General features: G+C 36.5%; 1 protein-coding gene across 1 annotated transcript in view; it reads right to left on the reverse strand.

Annotated features, from left to right (window-relative positions):
• The window catches only part of ZDHHC15 (zDHHC palmitoyltransferase 15), a 135,010-nt gene that overhangs the window by 84,745 nt on the left and 27,516 nt on the right, over positions 1-22,749 (reverse strand). The window lies entirely within an intron of this gene.

Consider the following 22,749-nt stretch of genomic DNA (forward strand, 5'->3'; position numbering starts at 1 on the left):
AAAAAAAAAAAAAAAAAAAAAAAAAACCCAATGTTAGTAGAAGGAAAGAAATCATAAAGATTAGAGCAGAAATAAATGAAATAGAAACAAAACAATAGCAAAGATTAATAAAAACTAAAAGCTGGTTGTTTGAGAAGATAAACAAAATTGATAAACCTTTAACCAGATGCATCAAGAAAAAGAGGGAGAGGACTCAAATCAAAAAAATTAGAAATGAAAAAGGAGAAGTTACAACGGACACCACAGAAATGCAATACGTCATAAGAGACTACTACAAGCAACTCTATGCCAATGAAATGGACAACCTTGAAGAAATGGACAAATTATTAGAAAGGTATTACCTTCCAAGACTGAACCAAGAAGAAATAGAAAATATGAACAGACCAATCACAAGTAATGAAATTGAAACTGTGATTAAAGGTCTTCCAACAAACTGAAGTCCAGACCACACAGCTTCCCAGGTAAATACTGTCAAAGATTTAGAGAAGAGCTAACACCCATCCTCTGAAACTCTTCCAAAAAATTTCAGAGAATGGAAAACTCCCAAACTCATTCTACGAGTCCACCATCACCCTTATTCCAAAACCACACAAAGATATTACAAAAAAGAGAAAATTACAGACCAATATCCCTGATGAATATAGATGCAAAAATCCTCAACAAAAGACTAGCAAACGGAACCCAATAACACATCAAAAGGATCACAAACCATGATCAAGTGGGATTTATCCCAGGGATGCAAGGATATATGCATTCTTTAATATATGCAAATCAGTCAATGCGGTACACCATATTAACAAATTGAAGAACAAAAACCACATGATCATCTCAGTAGATGCAGAAAAAGCTTTTGACAAAATTCAACACCCATTTATGATAAAAACTCTCCAGAAAGTTGGCATAGAGGGAAACTACCTCAACATAATAAAAGCCGTATACAACAGACCAGAGCAAACACCATTCTCAATGGTGAAAAACTGAAAGCATTTCCTCTAAAATCAGGAACAAGACAAGGATGTCCACTCTCACCAATATTATTTAACATAGGTTTGGAAGTCCTAGCCATGGAAATCAGAGACAAAAAAGAAATAAAAAGAATACAATTTGGAAAAGAAGAAGTAAAACTATCACTGTTTGCCGATGATATGATACTATACATAGAAAATCCTAAAGATGCCACCAGAAAACTACTAGAGCTAATCAATGAATTTGGTAAAGTTGCAGGATATAAAGTTAATGCACAGAAATCTGCATTCCTATACACTAACAACAAAAGATGAGAAAGAGAAATTTAGGAAACAATCTCATTCACCATTGCAACAAAAAGAATAAAATACCTCAGAATAAACCTGCCTAAGGAGGTAAAAGACCTGTATGCAGAAAACTATAAGACACTGATGAAAGAAATCAAAGATGATACCAACAGTTGGAGAGACATACCATGTTCTTGAATTGGAAGAATCTATATTGCAAAAATAGCTAAACTACCCAAAGCAATCTACAGATTCAATGCAATCCCTATCAAATTACCAATGTCATTTTCCACAGAAATAGAACAAAAAATCTGACAATTTGTATGGAGATACAAAAGCCCCCAAATAACCAAAGCAATCTTGAGACAAAAAAATGGAGCTGGAGGAATCAGGCTCCCTGACTTCAGACTATACTACAAAGCTACAGTAATGAAGACAGAATGGCACTGGCAAAAAAACAGAAATATAGATCAATGGAACAGGATAGAAAGCCCAGAGATAAACCCATGCACCTATGGTCACCTTATCTTTGATAAAGAAAGTAAGAATATACAATGTAGAAAAGACAGCCTCTTCAATAAGTGGTGCTGGGAAAACTGGACAGCTACATACAAAGGAAAGAAATTAGAACACACCCTAACACCATACACAAAAATAAACTCAAAATGGATGAAAGACCTAAATGTATGACTGGACACTATAAAACTCTTAGAGGAAAACAAAGGCAGAAGACTCTTTAACATAAATCACAGCAAGATCGTTTTTGACCCACCTCCTAGAGTAATGGAAATAAAAACAAAAATTAAGAAATGGGACCTAATGAGACTTAAAAGCTTTTGCACACCAAAGGAAACCACAAGGAAGATGAAAAGACAACCCTCAGAATGATAGAAAATATTTCAAATGAATCAATGGACAAAGGATTAATCTCCAAAATATGTAAACAGCTCATGCAGCTGAATAGCAAAAAAACAAACAACCCAATCCAAAAATGGGTGGAAGACCTAAATAGACATTTATCCAAAGAAGACATACAGATGGCCGAGAGGCACATGAAAAGTTTCTCAACATCACTAATTATTAGAGAAATGCAAATCAAAACTACAATGAGGCATCACCTCACACCATTTAGAATGGGCATCATCAGAAAATTTATAAACACTGAATGCTGGAGAGGGTGTGGAGAAAAGGGAACCCTCTTACACTGTTGGTGGGAATGTAAATTGATACAGCCACTATGGGAACAGTACGGAGGTTCTTTAAAAAACTAAAAATAGAGCTACCATATGACCCAGCAATCCCACTCCTGAGCTTAAACCCAGATAAAACCATAATTCAAAAAGACACATGCACCCCAGTGTTCATTGCAGCACTATTAACAATAGCCAGTCATGGAAGCAACCTAAATGCCCATCAACAGAGAAATGGGTAAAGAAGAAGTGGTACATATATTCAATGGAATATTACTCAGCCATAAAGAGGAACAAAATTGGGTCATTTGTAGAGATGTGGACGGATCTAGAGACTGTCATACAGAGTGAAGTAAATCAGAAAGAGAAAACCAAATATCGCATATTAACATATACCTGTGGAATCTAGAAACATAGTACAGATGAACTGGTTTGCAAGGCAGAAATAGAGACACAGATGTAGAGAACAAATGTATGGACACCAAGCAGGGAAAGGGTGGGTGGGATGAACTGGGAGATTGGGATCGACATATATACACTAATGTGTGTAAAATAGATAACTAATGAGAACCTGCTGTATAGCACAGGGAACTGTACTTTTCTGTACAGTAGAAACTAACACAACATTGTAAAACAGCTATACCCCAATTTAGAAAAATTACCTCAAAATGGATCACATGGCTAAATGTAAATTTTATTTTTCATTGTATCAGTATACAAGAGTTATTGTTTTATTTTTATAAAAGTAATGCAAGCTCATTGTAGAATATATAGACATTACAGAAAAACATTAAGAAAAAAATCCTTCTAACCTTATTCATAAAGAGCCAGTACTATTTTGGTGTAGTCTTTCCTTTCATTTGTATATACAATCATTCCTTTAATTTTCCATACTACTTTTTCACCTAATATTTTTTCTTCCAGTTTTATTGAAGTATAATTGACATACAGCACAGTATAATTTTAAGGTGTACAGCATAATGATTTGAATTATATACATAAGGAAATGATTACCACAATAAGTTTAGTGAACATCCATTATCTCATATAGATACAAAATAAAATTATTTGCCCATTTTAAATTTGGTTGTTTGTCTTTTTGTTGTTGAATTGCAAGAATCTTTTATGTATTCTGAATACTTGATATCAAGTGGATACTTATCAGATATATAATTTGCATTGGATACTTATCAGATATATAATTTGCAAATATTTTCCCCCTTCTTTGAGTGGTCTTCTCAATTTTTTGATAGTGTTGTTTGATGCACAAAAGTTTTAAATTTTGATAAAGTTTAATTTATATGTTTTTCTTTTGTTTCTTGTTTTTAATGTCTTATCTAATAATCCATTACCAAATCCAGGGTCATTAAGATTTACCCCTAGGTTTTCTTTTAAGAGTTTAAGAGGTTTAAGTTTTACATTTTGGTGTTTGATCCATTTTTTTATTGTGATAAAATATACACAACATATAGTTCAGCCATTTAAACTATTTTTAAGTGTATAGCTCAGTGGCATTAAGTACATTCACATTGTTGTGCAACCATCACCACCATCCATCCTAAACCCTTTTTTCATCTTTCCAAACTGAAATTCTATACTCATTAAACAACTCCCTATACCTCTTCCCTCCAGCTCCAGGCAGACACCATTTTACTTTCTGTCTCTGTTAATTTGACTACTCTAAGTACCTTATGTAAGTGGAATCATACAGTATTTGCCTTTTTGTGACTGGCTTATTTCACTTATCATAAAGTCCTCAAAGTTCATCCACGTGGTGGCATGTGTCAGTATCCTTCCTTTTGAAGGTTGAATAATATTCCATTGTTTGTATATATTACATTTTGTTTATCCATTCATCTTTCAGTGGACATTTGGCTTGCATCCACCTTTTGGCTATTGTGAATAATGCTGCTGTGAACAAATACTGCCTTGAGACCATGCTTTCAATTCGTTTGGGTACATAACAAGAAGTGGAATTACTGGATCATATGGTAGCTCTATTTTTATTTATTTATTATTACTATTATTATTTGCGGTACGTGGGCCTCTCACTGTTGTGGTCTCTCCCATTGCAGAGCACAGGCTCCGGATGCACAGGCTCAGCGGCCATGGCTCATGGGCCTAGCCACTCCGCAGCATGTGGGATCTTCCCGGACTGGGGCACGAATCCGTGTCCCCTGCATCAGCAAGCGGACTCTCAACCACTGTGCCACCAGGGAAGCCCTGGTAACTCTATTTTTAATTATTTGAGGAGATACCATACTATTTTCCATAGTGGCTGCACCATTTTATGCTCCCATCAACATCTCACGAGTGTTCCAGTTTCTCCACATTCTCGCCAACACTTGCCATTTTCTGCTTTTTTTAAAAAAATAGTATCCCTCCTTATGGATGTGAAGTGGTATTTCATTGTGGTCTTGATATGCATTTCCCCAATGATTAATGATGTTGAGCATCTTCTCATGTGTTTGTTGGTCATTTGGAAAAATGTCTACTCAAGTCCTTTGCCCATTTAGAAATCAGATTGGTTTGTTTTCTGTTGTTGTATAGTTGTAAGAGTTCTTTTATATTCTGGATATTAACCCCTTATCAGATATATGATTTGTAAAAATTTTCTCCCATTCCATAGGTTGCCTTTTCAGTCAGTCTGTTGTGTTTTGATGCCTAGAACTTTAAATGTATTAATGTCATCCAATTTATTTTTACTTTAGTTTACTCTGTTTTTGGTGTCATATCCAAGAAATTATTGCCAAATCAATGTCATGAAATTTATTCCTAGTTTTTCTTCTAAGTGTTTTCTAGTTTTAAAAACTATAGGTTTAGGTTTAGGTCTTTAATCCATTTGAGTTGATTTTTGTACATGGTATAATGTAAGGGTCCAACTTCATATTTTGCATGGGTGTATCTAGTTTTCCCAACACCATTCGTTGAAAAGACCCTCCTTTCCCTTTGAATGGTCTTGGTACACTTTTCAAAAATCATCTGACCATATATGTGAGGGTTTATTTTGGCCTCTTTATTCTATTCAATTAGTTTCTATGTCTGTACCACACTGTTTTGATTACTGTAGCTTTGTAGTAAGTTTAGAAATGAGGAAATGTGAGACCTCCAACTTTGTTCTTTTTCAAGATTGTTTTGGCTATTTGGAGTCTCTTGAAATTCCATATGAATTTTAGGATGGAATTTTCTATTTATGAAAAAAGTGTCATTGGGATTTTGATAAAGATTGCACTAAATCTGTAGACTAATTTGGGTAGTAATGATATCCCTAACAATATTAACTGTTCCAATTAATGAACATGGGATGTCTTTCCATTTATTTGTATCTAACTTCATTCAGCAACTTTTTTTAGTTTTCAGTACACAAGATTTTCACCTCCTTGGTTAAGTTTATTCCTAAGTATTTCATTCTTTTTCATGCTTTGTAAAGGTAGCTGTTTACTTAATTTTTCTGATTGCTCATTGCTAGTGTATAGAGATGCAACTGATTACTGTCTGTTGATGTGTTAATTTTGCATCCTGCAATTTTGCTGAAATCATTTATTAGTTCTAACAGGATTTTTGGTGGAACCTTTAGGGTTGGATATAAGTAAGATCATGTTATCTGTGAACAGAGATAATTTTATGTCTTCCTGTCCAATTTGGATGCCTTTTATCTATTTATTTTTCTTGCCTACATGCACTGAGTAGAAAAAGTGTTTCTCCATCTTCTTCTCTTTTTTTTTGGAATAATTTGAGAAAGATTGGTGCTAATTCTTCTTTAAATGTTTGATAGAATTTACTTGTGAAACTTTCTGGTCCTGGGCTTTTATTTCTTGATAGGTTTTTGATTAATACAATCTTTTTACTTACTATAGGTATATTCCATTTTTAAAATTTCTTCTTGATTCAGTTTTACTAGTTAGTGTGTTTCTAGGAATTTGCCCATTTCATCTTGGTTATCTAATTTGTTGGCACACAATTATTCATGGTATTTTCTTGTAATCCTTTCTGTTTCTGTAAGGTCTATAGTAATGTCCTACTTTCATTTCTGATATTAGTAATTTGTGTCCTCTCTGTCTCCCTCTCTCTCTCTGTTGGTAAGTGTAGTTATAGGTTTGTCAATTTTGTAGATCTTTTCAAAGCCCCACTTTTGTTTTCTTAATCATCCCTATTGTCTTCTATTCCCTATTTAGTTTACCTCTGCTCTAATCCTTATTATTTACCTCTGCTATCTTTGGGGTCAGATTGCTCTTGATTTTGTTTCTTTAAGGTGTAAAGAATACTGAATTAATATATTACTCCTTTTTATACTGTAGGTGTTTATAGCTATAAATTTCCCCTGAGTACTGTTTTCTTGCATCCCATAATATTCGGAATGCTATTTTTCAATTTCATTCATTCACAGTATTTTCTAATTTCCTTTGTGGATTCTTATTTAATTCACTGATTGTTTAAGAGTGTGTTGTTCAATTCCACACATTCATGAATTTATAATTTCCCTTTGGTTATTGATTTCTAGTTTCATTCCATTGAAATCAGAGAAGATTCTTTGTGTGGTTTCAATCTTTTAAATTTATTAAGACTTCTTTTGTTACCAACCATATGATCTATACTGGAGAATGTTCCATGTGCGTATGAGAAGAATGTGTATTCTTCTATTTTGAGGTGGAGTGTTCCATACATGTGTGTTACATCTAATTGGTTTTTTGTGTTGTTAAATCCTGACTTTCCTTATTGATATTCTGTCTAGGTGTTCTATCCATTACTGAAAATAGGGTATTGAAATCTCCAATTATTATTGTAGAGCTGTATATTTTTTCCTTCAGTTCTGTCAATTTTTCCCCCTATATTTTGGAGCTCTCTTGTTAGGTACATATATGTTTATAACTGTTACACAATTCTGCTCTGTTACTATGAGTCTGACTTTTTTTAAACATTCCATATATAAGTCAGATCATGCAGTATTTGTCTTTCTGTGTCTGGTTTATTTCACTTAGCATAATGTCCTCCAGGTATGTCATGGTGTTACAAATGGCAGGATTTCTTTATTTTTAAGAGCTGAATAATATTCTATTATATGTATATACCAAATTTCTTTATCCATCTGTTTGTAAACAAATAGGTTATCTCCATGTATTTATGACTGTGAATGCTGCAATGAATATAGGAATGCAGGTATCTCTTTGAGATACAGATTTTGTTTCCTTTGGATATATACCCAGAAGTGGGATTGCTGGATGATACAGTAGTTCTATTACTAATTTTTGAGGAACCACTGTACTGTTTTCCATAATGGCTATACCAATTTACATTCCCACAAACAGTGTACAAAGGTTCACTTTCTCCACATCCTCACCAACACTTGTTACGTTTTGACTTTTTCATGATAGCCATCTGACAGCTGTGAGGTGACACCTCATGTAGATTTGGTTTGCATTTCCCTGATGATTAGTCAGGTTGAGCACTTTTTAATATACTTGCTAGCCATGTGTATGTCTTCTTTTGAAAAATATCTATTCAGGTCCTTTGCCCATTTTTAAATGGGTATATTTGGCTTTTTGCTATTGAGTTGTAAGAGTTCCATATATATTTTAGATAATAACCCATTTTCAGATATATGGTAATCAAATATTTTCTCCTATTCCATAGGTTGCCTTATTATTGTGCTGATTGTTTCCTCATGTGCAGAAACATTTTAGCTTGATATAATCCCACTTGTTTGTTTTTGCTTTTGTTTGTATGTGCTTTGGTCTCAAATCCAAAAAATCATGCCAAGACCACTGTACAGGAGTTTTTCCCTTTTCCCTTCTAGGATTTGTATGTTTTCAAGTCTTATATTTAAATCATTAATCCATTTTAAATTAATTTTTGTGAATGGTCTGAGATAAAGGTCCAATTTTATTCTTTTGCATGTGGATATGCAGTTTTTCCAGCAACGTTTATTGAAAGATATTATCATTTTCTCATTGTGTATTCATGGCAACTTTGTTGACAGTTAGTTGACTCCATATACATGAGTTTATTTCTGGGCTCTTAATTCTGTTCCATTGGTCTATGTGTCTGTTTTTATGCCAGTATCGTACAGTTTAGATTATTATAACTTTATAGTATAATTTGAAATCAGGGAGTGTGATGCTTCCAGCTTTCTTTTTCTTGCTGAAGATTGCCTTAACTATTTGGGATCTTCTGTGGTTACAAATGAACGTTAGGATTCTTTTTTCTATTTCAGTAAAAAATGCCATTGGAATCTTGATGGGGGTTGCATTGAATCTATAGATGGCTTTGGATAGTATGGACATTTTAACAATATTAATTCTTCCAATCCATAAGAATGATATGGATTTATTTGTTTTTTCAATTTCTTTCATCATTGTTTTATAGCTTTACTTGTACAGATCTTTCACCTCTTTGGTTAAATTTATTCTTAAGTATTTTATTCTTTGTTTATGCTATTGTAAATGGGGTTGCTTTCTTAATTTCTTTATTGGATAGCTTGTTTTTAGGGTATAAAAACACAACTGATTTTTTTAAATCCTGCAACTTTACAGAATTCATTTATTCTAAATTGGTTTTGGTGGAGTCTTTAGGATTTTCTATATATAACATTATGTCATCTGTGAATAGAAAAGTTAACTTCTTTCTTTCTGATTTTTATGCCTTTTATTTCCTTTTCTTGCCTAATTGCTCTAGCTAGGACTTCCAGTACTATGTTGAATGGAAGTTGTGAGAGTGGGCATCCTTTTCTTGTTCCTGATATTGGAGGAAAATCTTTCAAATTTTCATCATTGAGTATGATATTTGCTACAGGCTTGTCATATATGGTCTTTATTATGTTGAGGTACATTTGTTCTATACTGAATTTGTTGAGAATTTTTATCATGAAAGAATGTTGGAATTTGTCACGTTTTTTTTCTGTATCTCTTGAGATAATTATATGATTTTTAAAATCTTTAATTTAAAAAATATGGTGTATCACATTTATTGATTTACGTATGTCAAACCATCCTTTTATCCCAGGTATAAATCCCACTTGGTTGTGGTGAATGATCCTTTTATTATGCTGTTGAATTTGGTTTGATAGTATTTTGTTAAGGATTTTATATCTATGTTGTTTGGGGATACTGGCCTAATTTCTTTCCTTGTAAGTGTCCTTGTCTGACGTTGGTATTATGGTAATGCTGTCTCTGTAAATGTTTTGAAGCATACTAAATTTTTTTGGAAGAATGTGAGAAGGTTTGCTATAAATCTTTCTTTAAATGTTTGACAGAATTCACAAGTGAATCCATCTGACCCTGGACTTTTATTTGTTTGGAGATTTTTTTTTATTACTGATTCAAACTCCTTACTTGTTATTGATTTGTTCAGATTTTTTATTTCTTCATGTTTCAGTCTTGGAAGGTTGTATATTTCTAGGAATATCCACTTCTTCTAGGTTATCTGATTTATTAATTGTTCATATTAATTGTTTATTAATTGTTCATTTATTAATTGTTCTTATGATCCTTTGTATTTCTGTGGCATCACTCACATCTCTTTTTAAAGTTTATTTATTTGAGTCTTCTCTGTTTTCTGCTTCTAGGAAGTGTAGCTAAAGGTCTGTCAATTTTTTTATCTTTGCAGAAAACCAGATTTTTGTTTCTCTGATCTTTTCTATTGTTTTTCTAGTTTTTATTTCATTTCTTTCTGCTCTGATATTTGTGATTTCCTTCCTTCTATCAATTTAGGGCTTAGTTTCTTCTTTTTCTAGTTCTCTGAGATGAAAACTTAGGTTGTTTATTTGAGATATTTCTTTTTTCTCAATGTAGGCATTAATTGTTATAAACTTCCCTCTTAGAACTGCTTTTGCTGCATCACATAAGTTTTGGTATATTGTAACGCCATTTTCATTTTTGTCAACATATTTTTTGATTTCTCTCTTGATTTTGATTTCTCTCTTGATTTCTTCTTGACCCATAGGTTGTCCAGGAGGGTGTTGTTTAATTTCCACATATGTGTGAGTTTTCCAGTTTCCCTGTGTTATTGATTTCTACTTTCACACAATTATATTAGAAAATATCATCGATATAATTCAACTTTCTTAAATTTTAAGACTTGTCTTTTGGCCTAACATATGCTCTACCCTGGAGAAAGTTCCATATGTGCTTGAAAAGAATATGTATTCTACTGCTGTTGTGTAGAATGTTCTGGGTATATCTGTTGGGTACATTTGGTCTACTGAATTATTCATATTTGCTTTTTCATTAGTACTTTTCAGTCTAGATGATCTATCCATTCATAAAATTGGGATATTGAAGTTCTCTATTATTATTTAATTTAATTAATATTTTTATTTTTATAACATCTTTATTGGAGTTTTTTTAAACATCTTTATTGGGGTATAATTGCTTTACAATGGTGTGCTAGTTTCTGCTTTATAACAAAGCGAATCAGTTATACATATACGTATGTTCCCATATCTCTTCCCTCTTGCGTCTCCCTCCCTCCCACCCTCCCTATCCCACCCCTGCAGGTGGTCACAGAGCACCGAGCCGATATCCCTGGGCCATGCAGCTGCTTCCCACTAGCTATCTACCTTACGTTTGTTAGTGTGTATATGTCCATGACTCTCTCTCACCCTGTCATTTATTGGAGTTTAATTGCTTTAGAATGGTGTGTTAGTTTCTGCTTTATAACAAAGTGAATCAGCTATACATATACATATATACCCATACCTCTTCCCTCTTGCGTCTCCCTCCCTCCCACCCTCCCTACCTCACCCCTCTAGGTGGTCACAAAGCACTGAACCGATCTCCCTGTGCTATGCGGCTGCTTCCCACCAGCTATCTATTTTACATTTGGTAGTGTACATATGTCCATGCCACTCTCTCACTTTGTCCCAGCTTCCCCTTCCCCTTCCACGTGTCCTCAAGTCCATTCTCTAGTAGGTCTGCGTCTTTATTCCCGTCTTGCCCCTAGGTTCTTCACGACCATTTTTTTGTTTTTTAGATTCTATACATATGTGTTAGCATATGGTATGTGTTTTTCTCATTCTGACTTACTTCACTCTGTATAACACACTCTAGGTCAGTCCATCTCACTACAAATAACTCAATTTCGTTTCCCTTTATGGCTGGGTAATATTCCATTGTATATATGTGCTACATCATCTTTATCCATTCATCTGTCAATGGACACTTAGGTTGCTTCCATGTCCTGGCTATTGTAAAGAGAGCTGCAATGAATATTGTGTTCCATGACTCTTCTTGAATTATGGTTTTCTCAGGGTATATGTCCAGTAGTGGGATTGCTGGGTGGGATGGTAGTTCTATTTTTAGTTTTTTAAGGAAACTCTATATGTTTCTCCTTAGTGGCTGTATCAATTTACATTCCCACCAACAGTGCAAGAGGGTTCCCGTTTCTCCACACCCTCTCCAGCATTTACTGCCTATAGATTTTTTGATGATGGCCATTCTGACCAGTGTGAGATGATATCTCATTGTAGTTTTGATTTGCATTTCTCTAATGATTAATGGTGTTGAGAATACCTTCATGTGTTTGTTGGCAGTTGGCATATCTTCTTTGGAGAAATGTCTATTTAGGTCTTCTGCCCATTTTTGGATTAGGTTGTTTGTTTTTTTGATATTGAGCTGTATGAGGTGCTTGTAAATTTTGGAGATTAATCCTCTGTCAGTTGCTTCATTTGCAAATATTTTCTCCCATTCTGAGGGTTGTCTTTTCATCTAGTTCATGGTTTCCTTTGCTGCACAAAAGTTTTTAAGTTTCCTTATGTCCCACTTGTTTATTTTTGTTTTTATTTCCATTTCTCTAGGAGGTGGGTCAAAAAGGATCTTGCTGTGATTTATGTCATAGAGTGTTCTGCCTATGCTTTCCTCTAAGAGTTGGAGAGTGTCTGGCCTTACATTTAGGTCTTTAATACATTTTGAGCTTATTATTGTGTATGATGTTAGGGAGTGTTCTGATTTCATTCTTTTACATGTAGATTTCCAGTTTTCCCAGCACCATTTATTGAAGAGGCTGCCTTTTCTCCACTGTATATTCTTGCCTCCTTTATCAAAGATAAGGTGACCATATGTGCATGGGTTTATCTCTGAGCATGCTATCCTGTTCCATTGATCTGTATTTCTGTTTTTGTGCCAGTACCATACTTTCTTGATTACTATAGCTTTGGAGTATACTCTGAAGACATGGAGTCTGATTCCTCCAGCTCCATTTTTCTTTCTCAACATTGCTTTGGCTATTCGGGGTCTTTTGTGTTTCCATACAAATTGTGAAATTGTTTGTTCTAGTTCTGTGAAAAATGCCAGTCATAGTTTGATAGGGATTGCATTGAATCTATAGATTGCTTTGGGCAGTATAGTCATTTTCACAATGTTGATCCTTCCAATCAAAGAACATGGTATATCTCTCCATCTATTTGTATCATCTTTAATTTCTTTCTCAGTGTCTTATAGTTTTCTGCATACGGTCTTTTGTCTGCTTAGGTAGGTTTATTCCTAGATATTTTATTCTTCTAGCTGCAATGGTAAATGGGAGTGTTTTCTTAATTTCACTTTCAGATTTTTCATCATTAGTGTATATGAATGCCAGAGATTTCTGTGCATTAATTTTGTATCCTGCTACTTTACCAAATTCATTGATTAGCTCTGGTAGCTTTCTGGTAGCATCTTTAGGATTCTCTATGTATAGTATCATGGCATCTGCAAACAGTGACAGCTTTACTTCTTCTTTTCCAATTTGGATTCCTTTTATTTCTTTTTGCTGTGGCTAAACCTTCCAATACTATGTTCCATAATATTGGTGAGAGTGGGCAACCTTGTCTTGTTCCTGATCTTAGTGGAAATGCTTTTCAGTTTTTCACCACTGAGGACTATGTTGGCTGTGGGTTTGTCATATCTGGACTTTATTATGCCGAGGTAAGTTCCCTGTATGCCTACTTTCTGGAGGGTTTTTATCATAAATGGGAGTTGAATTTTGTTGAAAGCTTTCTCTGCATCTACTGAGATGATCATATGGTTTTTCTCCTCCAGTTTGTTAATATGGTGTATCACATTGATTTGTGAATATTGAAGAATCCTTGCATTCCTGGGATACATCCCACTTGATCATGGTGTATGATCCTTTTAATGTGTTGTTGTATTCTGTTCGCTAGTATTTTGTGGAGGATTTTTGCATCTAGGTTCATCAGTGATATTGGCCTGCAGTTTTCCTTCTTTGTGACATCTTTGTCTGGTTTTGGTATCCGGGTGATGGTGGCTTCATAGAATGAGTTTGGGAGTGTTCCTCCCTTTGCTATATTTTGGAAGAGTTTGAGAAAGAGAGGTGTTAGCTCTTCCCTAAATGTTTGATAGAATTCGCCTGTGAAGCTATCTGGTCCTGGGCTTTTGTTTGCTGGAAATTTTTCATCACAGCTTCAATTTCAGTGCTTGTGATTGGTCTATTCATATTTTCTATTTCTTCCTGGTTCAGTCTCAGAGCCTTGTGCATTTTTAAGAATTTGTCCATTTCTTCCAGGTTGTCCAATTTATTGGCATAGAGTTGCTTGTAGTGATCTCTCATGATCCTTTGTATTTCTGCAGTGTCAGTTGTTACTTCTCCTTTTTCATTTCTAATTTAAGTGATTTGAGTCTTCTCCCTTTTTTTCTTTATGAGTCTCATTAATGGTTTAAAATTTTTGTTTATATTCTCAAAGAACCAGCTTTTAGTTTTATTGACTTTTGCTATCATTTCCTTCATATCTTTTTCATTTATTTCTCATCTGACCTTTATGATTTCTTTTCTTCTGCTAACTTTCGGGTTTTTTTGTTCTTCTTTCTCTAATTGCTTTAGGTGTAAGGTTAGGTTGTTTATTTGAGATGTTTCTTGTTTCTTAAGGTAGGATTGTATTGCTATAAACTTCCTTCTTAGAACAGATTTTGCTGCATCCCATAGATTTTAGGTTGTCGTGTTTCCATTGTCATTTGTTTTTAGGTGTTTTTTGATTTCCTGTTCGACTTCTTCAGTGATCTCTTGGTTATTAAGTAGTGTATTATTTAGCCTCCATGTGTTCGTATTTTTTACAGACTTTTTCCTGTAATTGATATCTAGTCTCAAAACGTTGTGGTCAGAAAACATACTTGATAAGGTTTCAATTTTCTTAAATATACCAAGGCTTGATGTGTGAATGAAGATATGATCTATCCTGGAGAACGTTCCATGAGCACTTGAGAAGGAAGTGTATTGTGTTGCTTTTGGATGGAATGTCCTATATGTCCTATATGTCCTATATATAGGACATATATATATATATATATATATATATATATATATATATTATGTCCATCTTGTTTAATGTATCATTTAAAGCTTGTGTTTCCTTATTTATTTTCATTTTGGATGATCTGTCCATTGGTGACAGTGGGGTGTTAAAGTCCGCTACTATGACTGTGTTACTGTCAATTTCCCCTTTTATTGCTGTTAGTATTCTTATTATGTATGAGGTGCTCCTATGTTGGGTGCATAAATATTTACAACTTTTATATCTGCTTCTTGGATCGATCCCTTGATCATTATGTAGTATCCTTCTTTGTCTCCTGTGATAGTCTGTTTTAAAGTCTATTTTGTCTGATATGAGAAACATCACTCCAGCTTTCTTTTGATTTCCATTTGCATGGAATATCTTTTTCCATCTCCTCACTTTCAGTCCACATGTGTCCCTAGGTCTGAAGTGGGTCTCTTGTAGACAGCACATATACGGGTCTTGTTTTTGTATCCATTCAGCCAGTGTTTGTCTTTTGGTGGGAGCATTTAATCCATTTACATTTAAGGTAATTATCGATATGTATGTTCCTATTATCATTTTCTTAATTGTCCTGAGTTTGTTATTGTAGGTATTTTTATTCTCGTGTGTTTCCCGCCTAGAGAAATTGCTTTAGCATTTGTTGTAAAGCTGGTTTGGTGGTGCTGAATTCTCCTAGCTTTTGCTTGTCTGTAAAGGTTTTAATTTCTCCATCAAATCTGAATGAGATCCTTGCTGGGTAGAATCATCTTGGTTGTAGGTTTTTCCCTTTCAACACTTTAAATATGTCCTGTTACTCCCTTCTGGCTTGCAGAGTTTCGGCTGAAGGATCAGCTGTTAACCTTATGGGGATTCCCTTGTGTGTTATTTGTTGTTTTTCCCTTGCTGCTTTTAAGAAATATTTTTGTATTTAATTTTTGATAGCTTGATTAATATGTGCCTTGGCGTGTTGCTCCTTGGATTTATCCTGTATGGGACTCTCTGTGCTTCCTGGACTTGATTAACTATTTCCTTTCCCATGTTAGGGGAGTTTTCAACTATAATTTCTTCAAATATTTTCTCAGGCCCTTTCTTTTTCTCTTCTTCTTCTGCAACCCCTATAATTCGAATGTAGGTGTGGTTAATGTTGTCCCAGAGGTCTCTGAGACTGTCCTCAATTCTTTTCATTCTTTTTTCTTTATTTTGCTCTGCAGTAGTTATTTCCACTATTTTATCTTCCAGATCACTTATCCTGTCTTCTGCCTTAGTTATTCTGCTATTGATTCCTTCTAGAGATTTTTTTATTTCTTTTATTGTGTTGTTCATCATTGTTGTTTGCTCTTTAGTTCTTCTATGTCCTTGTTGAACGTTTCTTGTATTTTCTCCATTCTATTACCAAGATTTTGGATCATCTTTACTATCTTTATTCTGAATTTTCAGGTAGATTGCCTATTTCCTCTTCATTTGGAAGGTTTGGTGGGATTTTACCTTGCTCCTTCATCTACTGTGTATTTCTCTGTCTTATCATTTTGCTTAACTTACTGTGTTTGGGGGTCTCCTTTTTGCAGGTTGCTGGTTCATAGTTCCCATTGTTTTTGGTGTCTGCCCCCAGTGGCTACAGTTTGTTCGGTGGGTTGTGTAGGCTTCCTGGTGGAAGGGAGTAGTGCCTGTCTTCTGATGGATGAGGCTGGATTTTGTCTTTCCTGTGAGCAGGTCCACATCTGGTGGTGTGTTTTGTGGTGTCTGTGACCTTATTATGATTTTAGGTGGCCTCTCAGCTGATGGGTGGTGTTGTGTTCATGTCTTTCTAGTTGTTTGGCATAAGGTGTCCAGAACTGTAGCTTGCTGGTCATTGAGTGCAGCTGGGTCTTGGCATTGATATGGAGATCTGTGGGAGATTTTCACCATTTGATATTACATGGAGTTGGGAGGTCTCTGCTGGATCAATGTCCTGAACTTGGCACTCCCACCTCAGAGGCACAGTCCTGACTCCTGGCCAGAGCCCCAAGAACCTGTCATCCACATGGCTCAGAATAAAAGAGAGAAAAAAAGAAAGAAATAGAGAAAAATATAAAATGAAATGAAGTTATTAAAATAAAAAATAATTATTAAAATTTTTTAAAAGTAATAAAAAAAAGAAAGAAGAGAGCAACCAAACCAAAAAACAAATCCACCAATGATAAGAAGAGCTAAAATGTATACTAAAAATAAACGAAAAGAAAACAGACCGACAGAACCCTAGGACAAATGGTAAAAGCAAAGCTATACAGAGGAAATCACACACAGAAGCATACACATACACACTCACAAAAAGAGAGAAAGGGGAAAATATATATATATCGTTGCTCCCAAAGTCCACCTCCTCAATTTGGGATGATTCGTTGTGTATTCAGGTATTCCACAGACGCAGGGTACATCAAGTTGATTGTGGAGATTTAATTCACTGCTCTTGAGGCTGCTTGGAGAAATTTCCCCTTCTCTTCTTTGTTCACACAGCTCCCAGGGTTCAGCTTTGGGTTTGGCCCCGCCTCTGCATGTAGGTTGCCTGAGGTCATCTGTTCTTCGCTCACACAGGACGGCGTTAAAGTAGCAGCTGATTCAGGGGCTCTGGCTCACTCTGGCCAGGGGGAGGGAGGGGTACAGTATGCAGGGTGAGCCTGTGGCAGCAGAGGCCAGCGTGACGTTCCATCAGCCTGAGGCGTGCCCTGTTTTCTCCCTGGGAAGTTGTCCCTGGATCCCGGGACCCTGGCAGTGGCGGGCTGCACAGGCTCCCAGGAGGGGAGGTGTGGATAGTGACCCGTGCTTGCACACAGGCTTCTTGGTGGCTACAGCAGTATCCTTAGCATCTCATGCCCATCTCTGGGGTCCGCACTGATAGCTGTGGCTCGCGCCCATCTCTGGAGCTCCTTTAAGCAGTGTTCTTAATCCCCTCTCCTCACGCACCACAAAACAAAGAGGGAAGAAAAAGTCTGTTGTCTCTTAGGCAGGTCCAGACTTTTTCCCAGACTCCCTCCCGGCTAGCTGTGGCACAGTAGCCCCCTTCAGGCTGTGTTCACGCAGCCAACCCCAGTCCTCTTCCTGCGATCCGAGCGATGCCCGAGCCTCAGCTCCCAGCCCCCACTCGCCCTGGTGGGTGAGCAGACAAGCCTCTCGGGTTGGTGAGTGCTGGTCGGCACCAATCCTCTGTGCGGGAATCTCTCCGCTTTGCCCTCTGCACCCCTGTTGCTGCGCTCTCCTCCGTGGCTCCAAAGCTTCCCCCATCCGCCACCCACAGTCTCCGCCTGCAAAACGGTTTCCTAGTGTTTGGAAACCTTTCCTCCTTCACAGCTCCCTCCTACTGGTTCAGGTCCCATCCCGATTCCCTTTTCCTTTTTTTCTTTTTTCTTTTGCCCTACCCAAGTACATGGGGAGTTTCTTGCCTTTTGGGAGGTCTGAGTTCTTCTGCCAGCGTTCAGTAGGTGTTCTGTAGGAGTTGTTCCACATGTAGATATATTTTTGATGTATTTGTGAGGAGGAAGGTGATCTCCACATCTTACTCTTCCGCCATCTTGAAGCTCCTCTCCTCTATTATTATTTTATTCTCTCTATTCCTCCCTTCAGTGTTGTTAATATGTGCTTGATATATTTAGATGCTTTAATGTTAGATGCATATATATTTACAACTGTCATATCCTCTTGATGAATTTACCTTTTTAGTATTATATAATGATCTACTTTGTCTCCACTTATGGTTGTTGACTTAAAGTCTATTTGCCTGATATATTGTAGATATCCTTGATCTCTTTTAGCTTCCATTTGCATGGAATATCTTTTTCCATCCCTTCACTTTAAGCTCATATGTATCCTTAAATCTTAAATGAGTCTCTTATAGGCATGTAACTGTGTCTTGCTGTTTTTTTTATCCATTCAGCTACTCTATGTCTTTTGATTGGAGAATTTAACCAATTAACATTAGAAGTAATAATTGATAGGTAAGGATGCACTATACTAGTTTGTTAATTGTTTTCTGGCTGTTTTGTAGTTCCTTTATTCATCCTAAGTGTTTTCCTTTGTGGTTTGATTTCCTGTAGTAGTGTACTTTTATTTCCTTTTCTTTATCTTTTGTGTATCTGCTAGAGATTTTTGGGGGGGTTACCATGGAGCTTACATAAAACATCTTATAACATTCTATTTGAAGCTGTTAAGAAGTTAACTTCCACTGCATACATAAACACTATCATATTACTTCCTCCCCAACATTTTATGTGTTTGATTTCTCAATTTACATCACTTTATAGTGTATCCATTAAAAATATTTTACTCATAGTTATTTTTAATACTTTGTTTTTTAATCTTTATACCAGAGTTAAAAGTGATTTACACACCACCATTACAGTATTACAGTATTTTGAATTGTTCTATATATTAACCATTACCAGTGCATTTTTGTTTTACTTTCATAGGTTTTCACATTACTAATTGTCATCTTGTCATTTCATCTTCAACATTTCTTGTAAGGCACTTCTCCTAGGGATGAACTCCTTCAGGTTTTGTTTGGTGGAAAACTAACTCTCCTTCATTTCTGAAGGATGGCTTTGCTGGGTAAGACAACCTTTGTAAAAATGCTTGTAGTTTTTTCTACAAGCATTTTTAATATATCATTCCACTCTGTCCTGGCCTGCAAGATTTCTTCTCAGAAATCCACTGATGGCCTTATGCAGTTTCCCTTGTGATTGACCACTCTTTCTCTTTTTCTGCTTTCAAAACTCCTTGTCTTTGACTTTTGAAAGTTTGATTATAGTATGTCCTGGTAAAGTCCTCTTTTGGTTGAAACTGGGGACTTTTGAGCTTCATGTGCCTGGATATCCATATCTCTCCCCAAATTTCTGAAATTTTCAGCCATTATTTATTTAAATAAGCTTTCTGCCCCTTTCTCTCTTCTCCTTTTATCTCCATAATGCATATATTCTTATGCTTGATGGTGTCTCATAAGTCCCATGAACTGTCTTCACCCTTTCATTCTTTTTTCTTTTTGTTCCTCTAACTGGATAATTTCATATTACCTATGCTTGAGTTTTCAGGCTCTTTCTTCCGCTTCATCAAATCTGTTGTTGGTACTCTCTATATTATTTTTCCTTTCATTCATTGTATTTTTCAGCTCCAGAATTGTTTTTGTTCTTTTTTTTAATGGTTTATCTCTATTTGTTTAACTTCTTGTTTTGTTCCTGATTTCGTTGTCTATCTGTGTTCTCTTGTAAACTGCCAAGTTCCTTAAAATAATTAGTTTGATTTTTTTATAGATCTCTTTGCAGTTGCTTACCAGGATATTGTGCTCCTTTGGTGGTGTTAGTTTTCCTTGAGTGTTTGCATTTCTTGTATCATTGCATGGATGTGTTCACATTTGATGTAGCAACCACTTCTTCCAGAATTTATGGACTGGTTTCAGTGGGGAAAGCCCTTCATCTATTGGTGGGTACAAGTCTGACAGCTGGGTGGGATGAAGCAGTTCTTACTCCAGGGAAGGTGCAGTCTCTGTGCAGCTCTGTCAGTTGTCATCAGCATCAGCAAAGATTGAAGGAGACGTTGGTGGCCAAGGCTGTGGGTGTCTGCAGAAGAAGTGTGGGCTGTTGAGGTCTTCAGTGGTAACAGCTTCTGGGGTCCTCCTGATATCTTTTTCTAGCATGGTGGAAGTCATGGCTGAGGGGATCCTTCGAGGCCCTGGGTCCAGTTTGTGGACACACTTACTGTGGTTGTGTCTACGATGTTTGATGCATGGGTGCCTATGGAGGAGCAATGGAGAGAGTCTGGAATGGAGGCATGCGTGAAGCCACTGGAGTGGCTCAGGGGTCTAGGGAGGTGGTGGTGTTAGTGCCTGGGGCACAGGCAACCTCACTGCAGTGTTGGTAATGGTGTGCAAGGTGCATGCACTTGCAGAGTAGATATGGAGCTATGGTCTGGATAGCAGGCATGCGTGGTGCATGGATGAGCCTGCTACAGTAGTGGCTTGGGTGTCCCATGTTTGAGCACTTGTGAAGCAGCTAATGGACCTGGGTTCTAGAGGGCAGGTACACCCACTGCAGCAGTGCTCTGGTTTCTGTGGTGCAGGCACTTGCAGATTGGCTGTGGATACAGGGTCCAGAGCATGTGCTCATGGAGTGATAGTGTCTCTAGTGTCTGGGCCATGGGATACCCTGCAGTGTCAGTGGCTCTGGTGTCTGAGTTATTGGTGTATGTGGAGTGGCCATGGAGCCAGTTTCTGGAGCATGGGCATGCATGGAGTCTGGTGGCAGGTGCTGGGGTCAGGTGGTAGGTACACATGGAGTGGCCATAGGTCTGGTGTCTAGGGCAAGCACAGTGTTGGGGGGGGGTGGCAGCCCTGGTACTAAGGCAGCACAACAGCAGCTTCTTCTTGTAGAGAAGTCTCAGCAGTGTCTCACTCCCTGGGGAGTCTGTGGCAATGTTGGCTGTTGGTTACTTCAGTGGCAAAAGCTGACAGTATCCTCTACAGAGCAGGCTGCTGGGGTCCACACCAACAAACACTATGGAGTCCTCTGCTCTTAAAGCTACAGAAATTCATGGCTGTCATGGGAGCTGTTGAGATCCTCAGAAGCAAAAGTTGCGAGGATCCTCCACAGAGGAGACCAGTGGGGACTGCATGGGCATCTGCCGCAGGGCTGATACTGATAGCCTCTGCCCTGTTTCTTTGTTCTTAGCCCTCTTCAGATGTCTCTGCCATGCTGATTTCCCCAGCAATCCTTTCTGTGTGGTTATTCTCCATTTTTTCCCCACTGTGTTGTTGCAGGCTCTTAATTAGATACTTGAGCCCCCCCAGGGATATTTTCATTTCTGTATAGCTGTCTGTTGTTTTTTGTGGGGGGGCAGGGATAGAGGCTGGTATCTCCTACTCTGCCATCTTTCTGACATCATTCAGTAGGTCTTTTTCTTCTTTGTGTCTTGTAACTGTTTTTGGCTCAAAACCTCTTCGTGTGATATTAGTATGTCTACCCTTGCTCTCTTTTGATTACTATTTGCTTGGAATAACTTTTTCCATCCTTTCACTTTCAACCTATTTATGTCTTTGGCTCTAAAATGAGTCATTTGTAGACAGCATAAAGATAGATGATAATGTTTATCCATTATGCCAACGTCTGCCTTTTAATTGGATAGTTTAATCCATTTATATTTCAAATAATTACTCATAAGGAAGAACTTCTGCCATTTTCTATATAACCTATATCTCATGTTCCTCAATTCTTGCATTACTACCTTCGTGTTTTTTAAACATTTTATTTGAGTATAATTGATTTACAATGTTGTGTTAGTTTCAGGTGTACAGCAAAGTGATTCAGTTATACATATACATATATTCATTCTTTCTTTTCTCATATAGGTTATCACAGAATATTGAGTAGAGTTCCCTGTGCTATACAGTAGGTCCTTGTTGGTTATCTTATATGTAGTAGTGTGTGTATGTTCATCCCATGCTCCTGATTTATCCCTCTCCACCATGTCTTCCCTTCAGTAACCATAAGTTTGTTTCCAATATCTGTGAGTCTGTCTCTGTTTTGTAAATAAGTTCATTTGCATCTTTTTTAAAATTAGAATCCACATATGAGAGATATCACATGATATTTGTCTTTCTCTGTGTTTAATTTTATTTTGTATGTGTACAATTTTGATCCCATAAATGGGAAAATTAAAACCAGTACTTTCCCTAATGTTTGGAGGCTGTTGAAACTTCTTCCATTGTTTTTTTTTTTTCCTACTTTGGAAACTAATCTGTTTCACAGTAGTCACATATTATAAATGCCTGATATGATTAGAATTTTTTATGCACCCTCCCAAATATTGCATGAAACACTTTCATTCAAGGGAACACAATTTGAAAATGATCAATTTAACTATTGTAATTTTTTCTAGTTGTCTCCTAGATTCTCACTGAGTCCTAAATTATTATAGTTTCATAGAATTGAAATAGATGAGTCCTCAGAATCCAAGTGTTTTCTTGTTTCTCTCAATCTATCACCAATACAGATAGTGGTTTCCTAGTCTTAAAGATATCCATGGCTGGTGATTTCACAAACTCCTTCAA

Source organism: Aethalodelphis obliquidens, unplaced genomic scaffold (assembly GCF_003676395.1).
Source record: "Aethalodelphis obliquidens isolate GAN/ISIS:26980383/991018 unplaced genomic scaffold, ASM367639v1 scaffold92, whole genome shotgun sequence".
NCBI lineage: Eukaryota > Metazoa > Chordata > Mammalia > Artiodactyla > Delphinidae > Aethalodelphis > Aethalodelphis obliquidens.